Source organism: Scyliorhinus canicula, chromosome 19, assembly GCF_902713615.1.
Source record: "Scyliorhinus canicula chromosome 19, sScyCan1.1, whole genome shotgun sequence".
NCBI classification, from domain to species: Eukaryota; Metazoa; Chordata; class Chondrichthyes; order Carcharhiniformes; family Scyliorhinidae; genus Scyliorhinus; species Scyliorhinus canicula.
Genome location: NC_052164.1, coordinates 5278551 through 5293133, shown reverse-complemented (window position 1 = coordinate 5293133; position 14583 = coordinate 5278551).

The window sequence follows — 14583 nt, the reverse complement described above, 5'->3', positions numbered from 1 at the left end:
AACAACATTCTGACGGAACAACTCAGGCCGACGGAATATTCATGTCGTTTTTAGTATTCCCGGCGAGAAAAAGAATTAGAACAATGACTGAGTTCTAACGAATTCTCTCTTTCAGTAATTGTAAACTAATCAATTCCGATTCAATTTTCACTGTACAGCACGGAATCAATCCAGATAAGCAAATCGATGCTAATTTCTATCATAGAACCTGATCATCTCCGTAATATTTCCAATCAAGTTCACACTTTCAGCACTGCTGTTAGCCCTTCTGATAATTGCGCGTCGTCGCTTTAATTTATCGTGTATTTGCCATTTATTTGTTGTCACCAGCCATATCTGTGTAGACTTCCAGCGCCGTTAAGCTCAACATTCAATACGTTTTACACACTGTACAAGCTTTGCCGCATTTACTACAAGCTTTATATCATAAAGGATTCTGAAAAAATGAATATCATTCTCTGACTTCTTACAGTTTAAGAAAACATCATGGCAAGCAGATTATTTATGAAAACGAACCAGACAAGGCAAAAGGATATTCACACCATGTGCTTTATAATGCTAATTGATAGAATAAGAAGGTGCTTTTTTATTTTCGAAGTTATGACAAGGGAATATTTCATCTTGCACACAAACCGTGGGCATACACGTATAGAGGCAGTGTCAAACGGATCATTTAGTACATGAAAATAAAATACGCACGAGGGCAACACAAGGTACACAAGAGTATTTTATTTTCTGTTTTTGCTTTTACGATGACAAAGTATGAGGAGACCTAAGTAATTAACCGCTGGATTTTAAATGTCTCAAAGTATTAATTTACCAATTGGTTCTCTGAAATCAAATCTGGTGCCGACCACACACCCTGAACCGAGCCCACTTTCGGATAGCAAACAATTTGAATTATAACCCTCAAACCGACCTTAATTTCTCGGCTTCCATCCCTTCTGTGGACAGACTAGATGTGATTTTTCTGGTAATGATTGAAATTACTAGGAAGTTATTGCATTTTAACCTTATGCCCACTTCCGTTTGCACATCAACAAAACAACCAACCGTATTCGCTAATTTTGACCTTATAGTATTAAATGCAATGTAAATGGTGTGCTCCATAGAAATTCTTCACACGGGAAGCGCGTACTTGCAGTTTTAAAGTAATAACTTTATGTTGTCCGCACGGATTACGGAGTTCACAAGTTAATTTCTTTTATCACAAGTCTAATTGCTTCAATGCCCAAAACATACTAAGGCAGTCATTTTGTATAATTATCGTGTGTCTCCAGAACTCATCTAAACTCGAATATAGACCAAAGAAAATCTCCCTGCTGGGCTTCAGCATGTCCGTACTATTGAATGCGCAGATCAGCAGGTTTAATGACCAATAGAAAGAGGGGAAGTGGATAGTGGCAGCAAGAGAATTAGAATATCTGAAAGTGACATTTACTCCTTAGGGAGAAGACGTGGCTTCATTTTTTTTTCTCTAATGGAGAGCATGAGTAATAAAAAGACCGGATAGTTTTTAAAAGTTGGAATTACGTTATCAAATGTAAAAGGCTTTTATATAGGGAATCGGACTGCTCTTCCAAAAATGCAAGCATAAGTGAATCCATATTTACACAGGCGTGACACATCTGGCCCGTAAAAACACATGGCCAGGCCTTTATGTAAGTTCTCCTCGGTTATATCACAGCAATGGTGTTCAATGAAATGTGCCACTTTGCTTCGATAGTAGCATGCGCTCCAATCGTTATTGTTCTTATTCTGACTTTGAAATATATTAGCTGTCCCTTCACTGTCCTGAACCAACATTCTGGAGCTCTCCCTCATCACACTGTGGGTACTTCACAAAGACCAGAACAGTTCAAGAAGGCGGCTCACCTCTATCTTCTCAAACGCAGTTAGGGATGGCAATAAATGCTGGCCATGCCAAAGACGTTCAAATCCCAAGGATTACAAAAACCATCTGCTATCCGGGTTGTCACACACTGCGTCATTCCTAACCACATAAAGCCTGAGCTATAAGGAGGCCCATCTCAACACTTAATGGTGGGTTTTGTAAGGCAAATTTTGCAGCAAAGGGGCTTTTCTATTTTAAAAATATTTTTTGAAGGTATTTTCAAATATATACAGAAAATAAACGAGCAAACAACACAGCAACAGTAAACAATACACACACTGGGCTAAATCACTGGCTTTGAAAGCAGACCAAGGCAGGCCAGCAGCACGGTTCAATTCCCGTATCATCCTCAGGCGCCGGAATGTGGGTCTAGGGGCTTTTCACAGTAACTTCATTTGAAGCCTACTTGTGACAATAAGAGATTTTAATTTCATCCATTTCATTTCATTCATTCATTTTCATTCATTCATTCATTTCAATTAAGACTAACCCCTGGACCAACCCCACCACCTACTTTTTCTTACCCAGACATACATTAAAAAAACCTCCCCCACCCCCTCCTCTGACGTGTTAATGCTCCTTAAAGAAATCAATGAACAGCCTCCACCTTGTGAGAGCCCCTCCTCTGCCCCTCTTATGGCAAACTTGATTTTTTCTAGTTGGAGGAACTCTAGCAAGTTGTTCACACGTGCCCTCACTTTCAACGGCACTGAGACCCCGCTAGCAGAGCGAGATCCACCTCTGGGATATCAGGGAGGCAAAGGCCACCAAGTCAGCCTGTCTCCCACCTGCACTCCCGGACCCTCCGACCCTGCACACCCCCCACACGTATCTTCCACCCCTGGAAAAAAGGCTCATCCTAGACCCCGCCATATGAGCCCTAAGCACCACCTTAAACTGTATGAGACACAGTCTTGCACATGATGAGGACACGTTTATCCTCCTCAGAGTGTCATTCCACGCCCCAACTTGCATTGCCACTCCCAACTCTTCCTCCCACTTAAGCTGGCCCTCCTCCATTGGGGCGCTGTCCCTCTTCTTCAACTCCCCATATAATGTGGATACCTTGTCTTCGTCCATCTCATCCTCGGACAGCAGCTTGCCCGCAGCGCTGGGAGTGGCAGCTGCAGGAATGATCCCAACTCATTCCTCACAAAGCCCCTCACCTGCCGGTACCTGAACCCATTTCCCTTCAGGAGCAGGTACACCTCCTCAAGCTGTTCCAATTCCGTGAACTTACCCATCATGAACATGTCCCACAAATACTCTATCCCCAACTGCCCCCACCTGTAACCTCACATCCAACCCGGCTTGGGTAAGCCTGTGGCTGGTACAAATCAGCGCCCACAGGGACAAGCCATCCACCCGACATTGATTCCACACTCTCAACACTGATACCACCACACGGGTCCCTGGCCTACATAGCTGGTGAGAACAGAAGAGACGGCAATAGTTGCGCTGTCAGACTAGACCCGTTAAATGAATCCTCCTCCATCTGTCCCCACTCCGACCTCTCCTCCATCACTCACATCCGAACCATAGCGATGTTTGCCAACCAATAATAATTCTGCAGATTTGGCAGCACAAGCCCCCCCCCCCCCCCCCACCGCCTACCAACCCCCCCCCCCCCCCCCCCCCCCCACCTCGCCTATCCATTTCTAAAACCACCTTCCTGGTCCGGGGAACTTTACTCGCCCACTCAACCCCCAGAATCATCTTATTCGGACTAGTAAAAAAAGACTTGGCATGAAATTAGGGAGATTCTGAAACACAAACAAAACTTCAGCAACACAGTTATCTTTACCATCTGGACCCTTCCAGCCAATGACAAAGATAACACAACCGTCCTCCTAAAGCCCTCCTTCATTCCCTCCACAAGGTTCCACAGATTCAACTTGTTCAGCTGGGCCCAGCTCTGTTCCACGTGTATCCCATGATAAAAAAAAGCGCATACCGACCAACCAAAACGAAAACCTCCTTAAACTTCCCCCTGTCCTCAGTGTTAATTGGGAATATGTCACATTCCCCCCTGTTGAGCTTATATCCCCCTAAAAGACTGAACTCCACTCAAAACCCCATAATCAGTCAAAATTTTCAACCGGGTCAGAATATATAACTAGATGTCATCAACAAATAGAGAGACTTGAGGGCGACACAGTGGACCAGTGGTTAGCACTGTTGCCTCACAGCACCAAGGAACCAGTTCGATCCCGACTCCGGATCACTGACTGTGTGGAGTTTGCACATTCTCCCAGTGTCTACCCACAACCCAAAGATGTGCAGGGTAGGTGGATTGGCCATGCTAATGGCCCCATAATGCGAAAAAAAAGAATTGGGTACTCTAAATTTTAAAAAAATATAGAGACTTAGTGCTCCACCCTCCCCCACCTGCTCATTGCCCCACTAACCCCTCAAAGCTCCAAGTGCCATTGCCAATGGTTTAATTGCCATGGCAAAGAGCAAATGGAAGAGCTAGTACCCATGCCTTGCACGCCGGTGCAACCTAAAATACTCTAAATTGACACTATTGGTCCACACACTCATCTAAGGAGACCTAGACAACAATTTCACCCAGTCAACAAACCCCTGTCCAAAACAGAGCTGTCCCAGCACCTTGAATAACTACAGCCACTCTACACGGTTACGCACCTTCTCCGCATCCAATGAGACACCTACCTCCCAGCCCGTCGAGGGCATCATTATCACACTCAATAGCTTCCAAATGTTGACCGATAGCTGCCACATTTTCACAAACACTGGCTGGTCCTCCCCTATCACCCCGCCACAGTGTTATCTATCTTCACTGCCAGAACCTTCACCAGTAGCTGTGCATCCACATTTAACAACCATAATCAGGCTGTATGACCCACACTGTTCAGCGTCTTTGTTTTTATTTGAAATGAGCAAGATAGATGCCTGAGAGGGCATGGGAGAAAGCTCGATACTCCAAACTGACATGTTGTACGTCTCCACTAACAGGAGTCCCAGCTCTGACCCAAACCTGTTATAAAACTCTAGGTGGGATCCTGTCTGGCCCGGGGTCATCCCTGAATGCATTTACCTCATACATTCCAGAAACTCTCTCGGTCCAATCGGACCTCCCAGCCCCTGCACCCTGGACTCATCCACCCTTGGGAAGTCCAATCCGTCCAGAAACTATCTCATGCTGTCATCCCCCACTAGAGACTCCGAACTGTACACTTGCCAATAAAATTCCTGAAACACCCCATTTTTCTCCCCCGGTTCCAGTACCATCTTCCCCTGACCCCCATCTCTCATCTGGCCAATCTCCCTCGCCACCACCTGCCTCCTCAGCTGATGCACGAGCATCCTGCTCACCTTTTTCCTATACTCGTACACTCCCCTCTGGCCTGGCACAGTTGCCTCTCCACCTCCCCCATCAACCGAAACCCAAACTCCATTTGGAGCTTCTGCCTCTCCTTCAGCCGTGCCTCGTGAGGTGCCACCGTGTATCTCCGGTCCACTGCCAGAATGGCCTCCACTAACCTCAGCCTCCCTGCCTACTGTGCCCTCGCCTTCTATACCCTCATTCAAATAAGCAGCTCTCGAACCACTGCCTTCTACGCCTCCCACAATGTAGCCACAGAGATCCCCCATCTTCTTTTACTCCATTTAGTTCCGGACAGTGATCCCTACTTTCTCAGACCTCACTGTCAACCAATAACCCCACAAATAACCTCCACTGCACCCTTTAGGAGATCAACCTACAAGTCCACCCAGTGTGGTGTACGATCACTGAATACTCGGTCCCAACCACCCGTGCAAATAGTGTCTTGTCCAGGACAAAAAATAATCCTGGAGTTCCCGCTGTGAACATACAAAAAGAACAAAAATTCCTTCGCCCTCGGCCTCTCAAACTGCCACAGGTCAACTGCCCCCATTCACTCCATAAATCCGAGCAACACCTTCACCTTTGCCGACACCCTCCTCGACCTGCGGCATGACCGGTCTAACCTAGGATCCAGCACCCTATTAAAATCCACGCTCCCCAAGATCAGCTGGTGCATGTCCAGGCCCCGGATCTTTGCCAGGACTCGTCTCATAAACTCCACATCATCCCAATGTGGGCCCTAAATGTTCACTAGCTCCACGTGTACCCCCTCCAACCTCCCGCTCACCATCGCAAATCTACCCCCAGGGTCCACCTCTATGCTCCGCACCGCAAAGGACCCCCTCCCATTAACCAGCACTGCCACCTCCCTCGTCTTCATATCCAGCCCCGAATAAAAGACCCGCCCCACCCATCCCTTCTGATTCACCACCTTCAAATGAGTCTCTTGCAAAAACACCGTGTTCGCCTTCAAGCTCCTCAAATACTCGAACACGCGCACTTAATCCCCAAACATTTCATGACATCAGCCAGGTTCAATATTTCCACTTTAACCAGCTTACCCAAGTCCACGCCCAACGCCCCCGCCCCCTCCCCCTAGGGCCTCTCCAAGATGTCCGCCGTCATCCCCCCCTGAGCTGCTGCTCCTCACCAACTCCATCCACTCTCCACCATCTTTCTTTCTGTCCACATTTCTGGTCTAACTGTTGCCCCTTTCCAGTTCACTCCTTGTTTGGTAGGTCTGAAACATGCCCCCCCCCCCCCCCCCCCTCCCGCCCTCAAGGAGAATTCTTAGCTCTGTTTGCTCCTTTACCTTGTACCAGCCGGCAGCCCGTGAGCGGGAACAAAGACCAAACGATTTTGCCTCAACCAGGAGCCACAAAGTGTGCGACCACTCCCTCCATGTCCGCCACTGGAAGTCGGCAATGGATCATTTCATGGTCCAATTCAGCAACTCGATATAATGTTTCAGAGTCCTGGTCAGACCTTCCTGGTTTGATTCATGTTATATTGTATATTCAACCCAACCACGAGTTTGAATGGTTCTGGTATTTCTAAATTTCACAGAAGAACGCGCCTTTGCCTTCAGCGGAATGTCACAAAGCACTTCACAAAGGTGTGAGGTACCTCTCGAGAATGCCCAAAGTGAGGGGCGACATCGGCCTCCAGTTCTCGGGTATGGCATAAGGACAATTCTGAAGCGAACAAGATTATTATGAGGTTCTGGTTAGGAGATTCCAGCGGACAAAGGTCTGCAATGAATTGTGCAGCCAGCACAATAGACTGGAGTGGGAAGGGGGGAAGGTTCCAGTAGAGATTAAGGATGTTGGGGAGGGGGGTGTTGGGGTTGCAAAGAAATAGGATTTTGTAAGGAAAGTGGGAAGGTGGGACAGGATGATAAAGTGAAGGGTTGAACTCCAACTTGAGGTGAATATCCAGCCTGTTTCACCCATAGGATCCCGCCTTTAACTAGCTGAAATGCTGTATTCATTGCAGGCCGGCTGGATAGAATTATTTATAGACGGACAGTCCAATTTCACAACTTTGATGTTTGCTCCCCATTGTCCGGCTACCTTTAAAGAGTAAAACTGTTGTTGTATTTAAGAATATGAGAACTAATTGTTGGAGTAGACCATACCACCCTTCCAGGCCGCTCGGCTATTTAAAAATATCATGGAGGAACTTTTAAAGGAACCATACTTATTCTCCTTTCCTGTTGTCCCTTGATTCCATTTATGCCCACAAATCTATCTGCAGGGGCTGTTTAGCATAGGGCTAAACTGCTGGCTTTGAAAGCAGACCAAGGCAGGCCAGCAGCACGGTTCGATTCCCGTGACAGCCTCCCCGAACAGGCGCCGGAATGTGGCGACTAGGGGCTTTTCACAGTGACTTCATTTGAAGCCTACTTCTGATAATAAGCGATTTTTATTCATCTACTAACAACAATTTATATCTATACAATGCCTTCCATCGTAATTTAACAACCCGTTTAGCACTGGTTTGCCGTCTAACACTGGTTTAGCACAGTGGGCTAAACAGCTGGCTAGTAATGCAGAACGAGGCCAACAGCGCGAGTTCAATTCCCCTACCAGCCTCCCCGAACAAGCACCGGAATGTGGCGACTAGGGGCATTTCACAGTAACTTAATTGCAGCCTACTTGCCACAATAAGTGAGTATTATTATTAAGACTTTTCACATGAGAGTTACAAAGCTAAATATGTCACTTAGATCAGATAGCAAAACGCTTTGTCTAACACCTGCAGTTTAAGAATATCTGAAAGGAGAAACGTGGAACGAGACAGACAGAGCTTTAGGGATGATAGTCTAGAGATGAGAACCGCCATAACTGAAGAAATGGGTGCCAGTAATGGCAGGATTGGGAGACAAGGGTGGGAATTTTAAAATCCAGACTTGGCTTCACTGGCAACCCTTGTAGTTCAGCGAGCACGGGGTGATAGGGTGACGCAATTTGCTGGCAGCTCAGAACTGGAGAGCAACGTTTTGGATGACCTTAAGTTTAGTGAAGGGTGGAATGTGGGAGGCCATCCAGGAACAAAAGCTGGAAAAGCTGGGAAAACTCAACAGCTCAGGCAACATCTGTGGAGAGCAAGAGAGTTAACATTTCAGATCAAGATGAACTATAGAAATGTAAGGATTTCTGAGGGAAGGAGTTGGGAAGAGCAACAGTGATGGTCTGTGACAGGATGCCGGGCTGGAGAGGTTACATGGCAAAAAGATTTCATGGCACAATCGGCACAGAGCGTGCGATTGGATATAGTGAAGGAACCAATGTTGTGTCCTGATGAGGCCTCATCGATCATCTCCACCTGAAAACCTAGTTCAGTTTCTCTCTATAGATGGTGCTGAGTATTTGCAACAATTTTTGTCCTGTTTTATTTCAGCTTTTCAGCACCGCAGTGTTGTGCTTTTATATTAATGAGTTGGAATAGTCGATCTCAATCAGTCAGTCAATCAATTTTGAATGCACTCATGGGCTAGACATCTATACCCCTTTGGTCTAGAGAGTTCCGAGAATTCACTGTCTTCTGAAGAAATCACTCCTGTTCGCAGCCCCATGTAAATGGCTGAATAGCCTCCCCAGTAATAGACTCTCCAGCCAGGGAAACAACCTCCCAGCATCTACCCTGTCAAGTTCTCTAAATATTTATACCTTCCAATTTAAGGGTCGCTGAGGGGACGGGGGAGGGTTGGGGGGGGGGGGGGGGAGGTCAATGCTCTGTGAGATCACCAGTGTGACCGGAGATAGAGATAGACACGGTCACAGATGCAAATCCATCGTAAAAAATACTAATAGCCAAAGAAAGAAACAATCATTCAGCTGAATCAAGAGGTGATGAGGGCGAGGCGGGAATTATCCTTACGTGCAGCGATTTTTGGGGACAACACTTAGCTCTGGTGGGAATTCCGCGTAAAGTCCTTTTACAATGGCCACTGAAAAATGTTAAGCAAAGCAGAAACGATAATTACTCAGCAAGTCCTATCCGTTTAATTAAAGAATTCAAACTGGAAGGTAGGCAAAGGGACTTTATGTTGGGTCTGGCCCGTCCCGTCCACCCCGCCCCCGCCCACCCCTGGTTTTTTGTAAAGCAGAGAGGTTGCTGACTTGACGTTAACCGCTAAAGATAGCCTGCAGCGCAATGTACAAATGGTAGGGTTTATACGCGTTCATCTTAAATAGATCTGGGCGCGCGAATGTGAGACCTTCACTACAGTCCAGCTGCCTTTTGAAAAGTGGGTAATGCAAACCGCATGAACTGGAGAAAGGAATTCATTTCGTGACTTGAGACACTGCGAAAACGCACCAGGCGAGATTCTCCGCAACATTTAGATTTTATGGACAATGCCATGAGAAGGCGCAACATAATCTTAATGATTAATAGACCGCAACGCATTAGGTGGAATTTGTCAGATTAAGGGACAGGTGGGAGCTGCAGTGAGATTTGAGAGAATACCGTTAACGCAGGTCACTTAATGAAGAATGGAGAGATGACCTGTGGACTGCGCTTTACACTCATCCTAGAGCTGGAGGAGAAACCTGGAGTCAGTTAGTAACACGATTCAGAATGAATTCCATTTACATCAGGCTTATCTGTAGACTTGTCACAGCGAGCGACTCTCTGCCCGTGACGGAGGTGGGGCAGGGCGGATGTGGAACGTCCTGATGTTTAGTGTGGATATAGGGCTTTACAGGGAATTTGACCTTGGAATAGGCTACAGCTGATTCCTAAGGAAAGCATATTAAAATTCCTTTCACTAGAGGTCCCACTCCAATGCGCCAAAGTGTGCCATAGTCCGAGATCAAAATTGCTGCGGGGGTGCATTCTATCAGAGCTACCGTCGAATTGTAAATGTGTCCCGGCTAGGTACTCAATCAGAATTTGCCTCTAAATTTCTGTTGCAACTTGGACGTGGTATTGGAGGCCTGTCACCTTTGGCTCCGCGTTCGTTTTTGTATTACCCAAATACGCAATATAAATGTAAATATTTTCTCCATGGACAGGGAACCGGGCCAGGGATCTGATTCCATATTGACACCAGGCCTTTAAAGTAAAGGGGTGGAGTTGCTAAAACTGAAATAACTAACCCTTGAAGAAATGGAACCCATAATGTTAACCCTGCAGCAAAGATTGGCTCCAGTTGATTGCCTAGAGTTTGCAAACGCACGGTAAAAAATATATTCACCATTTCACCAAAAGTATGGGAAGTGGAATTGGATGTATTTTGCAATAAGGCTGAACAAAACCGCTAAAGCAATTCTCAACGTGTTCATGAATCTTAGGATTAGAACATAAGTAATAGAAGCGTGTGTAAACCATACTCCGCTATTGAACACGCGTGCATAATCCCTGACATCAGATCCACGGTTCACTCCATCTTCACAATCCCGGATCTCCTTCCCGTCCAAAATATCTATTGATAAAGGCAGTGACTGGACATCTGGAGAAAACTGACAACAATGGTGCCACCTAGGATCATTGAAAATGCGAAATATAAAGTAGAGGTTCTAATAGAGAATTGACGAATAAAATATATCAAATTCCAGGAACTATTGACTCCAATATTCATCAGAACCTAGAGATATTTTGAGAACAGGCAATTTCAATCTGAGCCGTTTGATTCACGTCTAGGACAGGTTGGGTTAAGTGTGGTTAACTAACCATTCCGTCGCTTATTTGATGAAAGAGCCCATATCTTCGCCAGTTATGACATGCATTCATTGGACTGTTAGCGCAGGAGAATTGAAGGCCATATGCTTTTGTAGGATTCACTGAAGACGTGTGCGCTATGACGAGACAGTATAACGTTGAGGACAAATATTGCTGACTTTCTTCAAAGCAAAAAAACCCCTTGTTTTTTCCCTATTCCCCCTGGTTGCGGAATTTTCTGCCCGAGGACATTTAAATCAGAACCCGGGACCCGGGTTCAATTCTGGCCTTGGGTGTCTATGTGAAGTGTGCACTTTCTCCCCGTGTTTGCGTGGGTTTCCTCCGGGTGCTCCGGTTTCCCCCCACAGTCTAAAGATGTGTGGGTCAGGTGGAGTGACCACGAAAAATTACCCCTCTTAGTCCAGAGATGTGCAGATTAGGTAATGAGTGTACGGGGATGAGGGGGGAGTAGCAATAGGTATAGTGATCATTCGAAGAGTCGGTGCATACTCGATGGGCCGGATGGCCTCCATCTGCACTGTAGGGATTCTATGATTCTGGAGAGAAGTTAAGACACAATTCTTACTAAAAAGTGTGGAAGTTTAAAACCTTACACTCAAACCAAATAGCAGTAGATGTTAAACCAATTTATTTTAGATCTGGAATCTAGACCAGGATATACAAGGAGAAAGAGCCAACGAGAGTGGATGGAGTTAACGTACAGAGCAATCATAATCTCATTGAATGGTGAAACAGACTTGAAGGGCTGAATGTTTCTACGTTTTTACTAACTTCATATAACATGGTCAGTAATTGTCGTGTCTGATTAAGGCACTTAAATGATGTACGCTTGATGATGAACCGAATTGAAGTTCACCAACATATGATTTTTCAAATAAATCTAAATAGAAAATAACGATAATAAAAACAGAAAATGCTGGATAAACTCGGCAGGTCCGGTAGCACCCGTGGAGAAAGAAGCAGAATTAATGTTTGGACTCCATAGGACTTCTTCAGAGAAGAAAACCATTATACTGGTAGAATTTAATATATTTAATATATGTGAAACTGTTTTGGGATATGGGTCAAAAATGACCACGTTAGTCTGACACTGTGTAAGTCAATGGCCACTTTGTTTGCTGCACGATTTCGATATCAAATTCTTACATTTACTTCAGTCGTCGTTTAAACCCTTAAAGTTGAAGCAAAATTCTATCAGCAGTTTGCAAAATTGAACCTTGACATTGAAAGATTGTTGTTTACAGGGCAGTTAAAATGGAACAATCGCATTGCGATCGAGTGCATGGCTCTTTTCAACCTGCGGGGCGAAGAACGCAAACCTAACCATGCGTGCAAGTGTTTCCAGCCGCTATCTCATTCCCTAGCTGCTCGAATATAATATTTCATCTAAGTTAATTATGAAATGACCAACCTCAAGAGCTACGAGGTGCTGATTCTGTGCGCATTGGTCTAAGCTAAAAGGAAAATAATCTCAAGTCAAACATTAAAATCATATCAATCCGATGTACACGTCTGTTAGTCGATACAAAATAGTTCTTATCAGTAAAACTATTTTAATAACATAAGTGGTACACGCTGTCCATAGTTGAACTACCAAGGCGATAAAAAAGTTAAAAGCAGGATACGCAAAACGTACAGCATATAGGCATTATTTTAGTTAAAGGACAATGCAGAACATTGAACCGAAGATATAACAAATGCAGTGAAATATCGTTGACCCACTGTTAGATGTTAGCTTGTGCAATAAACGGATCTCTATCCAAACAAAAAGATCTAATTTTGCAGCCAGTCATCACATACTGGCAAATTGTCACAGCTGAAATGTTGGCCTGTCTCATGAAGTAATTGCAGGTTTCCTATTCTTGCCTCCCTTTGCGTCAAGATGAGTATTCTGGAGACTATTCGTGCAATGGAGATTCTGAAACTAGGAGATTTGAGGAGAGGGCGGGTCGTGGTACTAGGTAAATTGCGCCCTCGAAAGTCAGCGAGACTCGAACCGAACGACCCCTTCTGTGCTGTAACCATTCTGTGATTCTATATTCGTTAATAAAACAAAGACGTGCTGTCATTTATCGAAGTCTTGCAGTGTCTTCCTCCAGTGTCGCTGGGTCAAAATGCTGAAACTCCTATCCTAACAGCACTGTGGGTGCATCTACACCACAGACATCAGCAGGTCAAGAAGCCGCCTCACCATCACCTTCTCAATGGCAATTAGGATGGGCAATATAAATGTTGGCCGAGCCAGTGACACTCACATCCCGTGAAAGAATAAAAAAGCATATCTTTACAACACAGATCAGGGCGTCAACATTAAATAATGTACCTCGACCAGACACCCAATTAGTGTGAACTCCATTGAGGGGTTTGTGACAGATGAAATGTGACACAACATAAATTCTTGCTAACATGCAATATTTTCTGCTGTAATAATTGACGAATTAAAACTAATACCAAGATTCATTTACTTCTGTCATTGCAGATTGCCCAATTGATCAATCCAGTCCCCATATATTTTCTTTAAGATCAAGAATGAGTAATCCATGCAATAATCTCGAAATAATTTCCAACTATATGGAAAGAAAGTAAATTGAACAACATTTAAATGCAATTCTCGAAAGCGAATATATCCTGAGAAAAGTCTTTAAATTGTTTATGAGATAAGAGTCTTTCATCAGCATGATATCAACCGTGTGTTCTTTTTTGAAAGCAATATCTTTACTTCTATTCAGTCCACTCTTAAATCCTTATAACTCTTTTTAACAGTGAAGATGAAATGTAACCTCTCCGAATAGATTCGAAAGAGTGTGCCAAAATATTTTAATTGTCTACAAGGATCTTTCTTTTAATATTAAAACAATAAATCCCAAAGGAACTTTGCACAAAGTGCAAGCTTATCTTCAGCTTTAACTAAAAGGGAATCAGCGATAATGATGGCACATATTTCCACGAAGACACGTTCTGAAAGCTAAAAATAAAAGCGAAAATTAATATTACTGAAAGGATTGCCTGCAAATAAACAGTGTCTACCGGATGTCACTTCCCAGATGAGCAGAATATTAAGTAATAATTAAGTCTGTCCGCAGTCTAATTTCCAAAGATTTGCACAGAACATCATAAAATCTGTTATTTTCTTTAATTTAAGACAGCGCGTGTCTATACTAATGTCCTCATCTATAAAACATGTAGATTGCATATTGGGGTGTTTATAATAATTTGCTAGTCAAATACCATTTAATCTAAAAGGTTAGTAAGCACACATGAACAACCATACTGCATTGTTAAATTTCAGTACTTGTTAATGAATACGCCTAGCGAAGGTATTAATTCATCACGTTGATTAGGATTTCTATCGGTGGATATTGAGCTATTACTGAAGTGAATTATTAATGGTTTTGTAGATCGGTAGTTGCAGAAATAATTTTAGGGTGTCTATTAAAGAAGTGTACATACCTTTATTTATGCCAATTACAGGCCATTTTTTTGCAACTCTTTAATTATTTAATTCGTTTTCTCCTTACTTATACAATTCAAGATATAATAAAGTCTTATAGAAACAAGAGCAGCAGGCGTGATTTTATATTTACATCAAATGAATCACGCTGGCGGCATAATATTAGAGCCGACTGGGCAATTAAAACTCAAGGTCAGA